The 5,990-nt window shown below is 44.4% G+C and overlaps 1 long non-coding RNA gene across 1 annotated transcript; it reads right to left on the bottom strand.

The window, feature by feature from the left end:
- Nucleotides 1–207: 207 nt before the first annotated feature.
- On the bottom strand, nt 208–5,541 carry LOC118248929 (uncharacterized). Its single transcript, XR_004778904.2, has 4 exons — nt 5,295–5,541; nt 2,860–2,994; nt 2,217–2,268; nt 208–1,038 (listed from the first exon to the last, which is right to left on the bottom strand). It is a non-coding gene; the product is annotated as an uncharacterized LOC118248929 (long non-coding RNA).
- Between the last annotated feature and the right edge of the window lie 449 nt (nt 5,542–5,990).

The following is a 5,990-nucleotide window of genomic DNA, read 5'->3' as shown; positions in this document are numbered from 1 at the left end:
GGGTGGCTTCACTCTGTTCTCTGCCTGTGGAGAAAGCTGACGAAGGGTAACAGCAGCTGTGGAAAGCATTCACATTCCGATAGCATGGCTGTGGCATCCCCAGTAATGAGCAGGGAATTTCCATGTGATAGTAAACAAAGAATATCTATGTGAAGATACTCTATGTGAAGTCACTCTTGTACTACTTTTCTTTTCTTCTTCTTTTTTTTTTTTTTTTTTAAACCCGTTCCCCTGTTTATTTTGTGGCCTCAGCCTGATTAAGCTCCCCTTTTTGTCTTTCTGCTTGGTCTCGTAGGCTGCATCACTAACAATTTGGTGCTATTTAGTTTTATTTGCTCTTAAAATGAACAAGGCATTCTTAGGATGTGTTATGTGATACTACTGTTTTGTTACTTCCCCTGGATAATAAACAGTCTGGAAATTAATGATTTATAAAGGGTTAGTGTTTGTGTGACAGAAACTAGGACAAGTGGCTTGACTCTGATCCCGTTTGTGCCTGTAACTCCAAATATTTTAATGAGTCAATTCTAATTTACATTTATTCAGAATCCTGCCCAATGCACTTCTTTTAACCTAAACAAGTCAAACGAACATTAAAGCAATGGCCACTGATGAAGAAACCTAGTGGAAGTCATCACTATATTTTCTTTGCCATGAAATACACACACAGCTGAACTGTGTTACAGAGGCACAATTCTGCACAGTAAACTCCAGTCGGGCCTTGTTTGTTGTACAAATAAGCTTCAGCTCTCCAAGATTTAGGAGGATGCGGTATCAGTCCCTTGCACAATGCTGCTGGGAGGCTCTTCTCCCATGGGCTCAGCTGTCAGCTGCACGTCACGGGCTATGACCAACCTTATCTGCAGTTTCACGTTACGGAGACTCTTGAGGCCGTTGTGGTTTCCAATAATCCAGGACTCCCTCTGCTTTTTTTTTTTTTTCTTTTCTTTTCTTCTCTTCTCTGCACCACAGTCCTTTTTGTGTTGGTCCATCTGCTTAGGCAACCAGTCTATGGTCCAGTTCAGGGAACTGATCCAACTTAAAAGTAAACAGGAAAAAAAATAAAGGTGGAGAGCCAGCTTGGGGTGGGTACTGGGGAAGGTGTAACCGGGCAAGAACAGTTGAGGCCAGTCCTGTCACTGAGCCCTTTCTGTCATGAAAGCATGAATCATACAATCATTAAGGTGGGAAAAGACCTCCAAGATCATCTGGGCCAACCATCCCCCTACCACCCACTAAACCATGTCCCCTAAGCTCACAGATGCCACAGGTATCCCTCTGAGCAGTTATCAAGCTGTGTCAAACACAGCCAGGAATATACTACATGACACAGAAGGTTTGATCTTGCAATAAAACTTAATCATCTATTACTGTAAAACAGCATTATGCTGAAAAGGTAAGCTTATTCACATCTGCTCATGTCTTCGAATGCAATTGCCTGGTCTTGATTTAGCTTTCGTTGAACTGGACAAGCCCTCCCCCAGCTGTATACAGAATATTCCCTTTTTAATGGGAAGATACTCAAGCACACCCTTAATAAATAAAAATGAGTAATTCTAAGTGATGCAGCAACAATTTTGGAGGTCACCACTAAAAATCAAGATTTGCTAAGAATGCCTGTTGCTCCAGCTGAATTGTGGAACAACTCCATGGACTGAGAAAAGATTGCTTTTATAAGCTGTGCACCTGCACAAATGTCGTTAAAAATCCAAACAGAAATACTAGAAAGCAGTTCTCACGCGAGCTCACCAACACTTTCATGACACACGTATAAGTCCCAGGCTAAGCACGCAGGATATATAACACCCTCATACAATGGGCTTTTGTTAATGAGCTCAGGAGAGGCTCCAATGTAATTTACCATACAATGGCGCAGTGTGAGAGATGTGCAAATCTGTAAACACCCCCCCAGTGTTTTCTGGGTTTGAAACAGCACGGTAAGATCACATAACCTAAACTGCAGATGTAGGAGCAGAATGGGCATTTCAGCCACCCCCAGCTCCATTACGGAGACTCTGGGTCAATGTCTTTAAAATACTTCCAGTGTCACGGATCAGCGGCTACGTGAAAAGGAATAACATGAGTATTACGTGTGGAGTTTTGCTCGCATGCGCCTGTAAGCACGCTGTAAGGCCTGATGTCTCTCACGGACTTCCCTGAGAATGGCATACGAACGGGGGTCCCTCTCTCATCACCCTTTTCTGCAGGAAACTCACCGTAGGGAGACCTGAACAAACGTAGGAGTTCTGGAAGCAAAATGCCTGGGAACTGAAAGAAGGAAAGGTGTTATGAAAATTGTAAATCGTTACTGTATTTTTCTAGAAGATTAATGTCAGATCCTCAAGAAAAAGGCACATCTACAGGCTGCTAATTTATTACCAGTAAAGCTTGATTTAATAAACTTGTGGTAAATATTTTCTGCTTTTAAGACCCTTTAAGGCTTCAAAGGCTCCCATTTGCTTTAGGTCTCTAGGGATGTTGGTGCCAATGAGACATGTTTCATTAATTACGTTGCACAAATAAGCCAAATATTGCACAAATGTGTGTAGCAACATCGTGAGGAATGCAGCAAGGACTCTGCCCAACTTCACACAGAGCAGAGCCGCCCAGCTGGATGCTCTTTTGAAGAGCCACGGCCTGAAGCACACGCCTGGGACCTGTCCACACCCCAACATTTTATAGTTACTGTTTGGGCCAGCATAGAACTGCCAATAGATTTCTCTCTGGAATCCCCAAACATGCCTTTCCCTGTGCATGGCACTATTAAAATAGGAACAGAAACAAAAAAGCATGCGGCAGAGACACCACAGATCCCTTGCGTCTCATTCAGTTGGGAATTATGCAAATGTTGTGAGGTACCAGAGGATGTTGAAGCCTGAGGTTACGTCCCCATAGCTGTCTTTTCCTGGCGCAGACTGGAGCAGGGCTTCTTGCTGCGAGGAGCCCAGAGGGAAGATGTGCTTGGGTCAGGTTCACAGCCACAGCTCTTTGGTGCTGGGAAATGAAAATAACAGCGATGTGAGTGAGTCTGCTGCAAGAAAACTGAATATACCAGGGAAAGGGAAGAACCAGAGATGTTTCACGGCTATTAGCAAAAGGTGACTGAAGGCACATGGTGACTGCACCTTTCAGAATGAGGACTGTCACAAGAGCTACCAGCAAAGATGATTTTCCCAGAGGGGCACACTGGGATAGAAATTCTTATTTTGATTCTCACCTTACCTTTTTCCTTGCATAACTCACACAGACCAGCAAAGAGACATGTCTTGTCTGGGCAGGTGAAAGCCCCTGTTAAACAGGCAGTTTATAAACTTTAAAGCTGAAGATAAACTTTGACTAGTCTCTCTCTAAACCACCTATCCTCACAGCCTGTGTTTTCTTGGCAGCTGAGAGGGAAAAATAGAAAAAAACTCTATGGTAATTGGAAAATGGGAAGATGCTGTTTGACTGGCTGGACATGAGCAATTACAAGAGCACGCTGAAGTACTTACAGCTGAGGGAGGCCTTAAGAGCACACATTGACAGTGTGCCATATGTCAGGGCACGTGCTGCTTTATATTACTTGGTGCAGCTTTGTGAAGGAACTGTACTTGGCTTGTATATGAATTTTAAATGAATTGTTAACACATTTTATGAATCTGGTAAAGGGGTGCTGAGGTGGGAGAGCGCACATGTCTATTCTGCAAGATGGAGTAAATAAATCATGACTTTCACAAGATAAAACTTTATTGAGCAGCAATAAACAACAGAAATACTTCTAGCAGCATTTAAAGCCATGTAAAAGAGAGCACAAAGGGCTGACTGCCTCGAGTACGTGTGCTTGTAACAGCTTGCATAGCACTGATGGGAGAGAAGGTGCTTTGCTGGAGGAGGGGGGCACAGAGCTGTCTGGGGGGATCGCATGCTGGCTGCTGTGCTGTAACTCCCCGGGCCTTTGGTCCCCAATGCCATTCAGCATCTGCATTTGTTGCTCACAGCATCTACAGCATTTTGGTGCCTTTTCTTAGACATAACCCTTCTCTTGCTCTGCCTTTCCCTACCATAAATTTCCCCGCTCTTTGTCCCAAGGGTGGTTTTGGAGCAGAGGACACCTCGTCTGTGCCCACTGCGCTGCCCTTCTGCCTGGATTCACACTGAGCAGGTGGGGAAATGCATCCTCCAGAACAACACACCTAAAGCCAGTGAGCTGACGTTTAACCAAAAAGTGAGGAAAATGAATTCCTAACATTTTCTCTTAAAGTTTGTCATACAAATACCTCCATGCTTGTCAGTGCATTTGGCCATTTGTAGTAGCGGGGGTAAGAGCCATCTGCTGGGTCCTCTGCACTAAGGGATGGACTCTGGAGCGTCTTGGGCAACATGTACAGGAATGGCACCCCAAATTTGTCTTAACATGCTGGTGACTGACGTATTGCTGCACATGAAGCATTAGAGAACCAGAGGAGAAAACTGCCTGAATTGGTATCAACACGCTCTGGCAGCTACCTCCCTTGTGTGGTGCGGACCAGTGTCCTACCAAAAAGAAGAAAGGCACCCTTTTTAGAAGTATTTGCTCAGCTTTAAAAAATATCACTAGAGAAGTTGGATTCTGAAAAGAGCTTCTTCTGCTATTCCCACAAGGTAATTTATGCCAAATCCTCTCAAACAGCAACAGCTTTTCTCTTTCTGCAGAAAGTGACCAAATAATTTACCTGGACTCTCCAAACTGGAAAACAGTAGTTCTGTCTGTATTACTGGCATCAGTGCTATAGATTTACTTTACCATTTTATTCATGAAAATTTCCAAGTCTAAATGATCAGTTACCAGATTGCTTGCAAGATTACTGAATGCTGTTTGCGTCACAGGCACTCTTTCAGCCTCTCTCTGTTCGCTGTGCATTGATTTATGCTGCTGGAAGCCCACTGGGCTTGGCCTGCCCTGTCATGGTGGCTTTTAGAATTTGCTTTTGTCTACAACTATCACTACCTATTTGTTAAATAAATCAGCTATGTAAAAAGGTGCCTTCTTCTCTGCTTGTATGTTCCTCGGTCATTTAGAGAAGAAAGGAAGGGGGCTGTGGAGTGGTATTTTGGGAAATGTGTAACATGGTACCTGCCTGAATGTTTTTCCCTTCTTTACCCAGCTCTGTGTCAGAGTTGCTCTGGGTCTCTCTTGGAAGTGCACTGAATGAGCCCCCTGCCTTCCACAGGCTCCTCACCTGAGCATGCTGCTGAGATTCCTGCCTTGCAGACACACAAAGTCCATAGGATCAGCTACAAGTCAGAAGCTGTCTGGGTTGTCCCCAGAGCCCTACCTTTTCTTAGGTTGGCTCCTCCCCTGTACTCTGGCCAGTGCACATCTCCATCTGTCCCCTGTAAATTCAGCTCTTCATGTGCTTGGGACGTTCAGAAGGTTCGTTCTGCCCTGGGTGGAAGCTTGAGGTCCAAATGCAGCTTGAAATGGGGCCACTCAGGTCTTCCTGCATGGCTGCAAGAGGAATTACAAGGCAGACAGGCAATGCAATGCTTGGAGGTTTTAAAGAGCTAGGGCTGATCTCCACTCACTGTGAGTATGGGCAGCTGGGGTCAAAATTTATACGAGAGCATTTTCTGTCATTTCTCTGGAATGCAGCTTGTACTAGGAGATAATGAAGAGCCTGTACTGTACACTTGGTGGGTGGAGCAGGCTCCGTACAAGCCTTGTGCTATCATCAGAAGTAATTTCATCTGACCACCAGGAACATCAACTTTTACTGAGGTGAATTAAGCCAAGTGTGGGTATATGCAAAAACACCTCCACTTCAGACATATCGTACTAGTCAAGCCTGGCTGGCCTGCCTTCTTAAAGAGCTTAACTTCAAATACAACTACAGTGAGGGTATTCAAGTTAAGATATTACAATGAGAGAGAACAGATCTCCTTAATCAGGGGATTACTGCACAGAAGGATCCCACCTCCCCCCCAATATCCCCCCCCAAAGTCAAAGTACAAAAGATACTTATCTAAACTTA

The sequence above is a fragment of the Cygnus atratus genome, chromosome 16 (genome assembly GCF_013377495.2).
Source record: "Cygnus atratus isolate AKBS03 ecotype Queensland, Australia chromosome 16, CAtr_DNAZoo_HiC_assembly, whole genome shotgun sequence".
Taxonomy (NCBI): domain Eukaryota; kingdom Metazoa; phylum Chordata; class Aves; order Anseriformes; family Anatidae; genus Cygnus; species Cygnus atratus.
The sequence above is the reverse complement of the archived record's forward strand: the minus strand, read 5'-3'. Positions and strand labels throughout refer to the sequence as shown.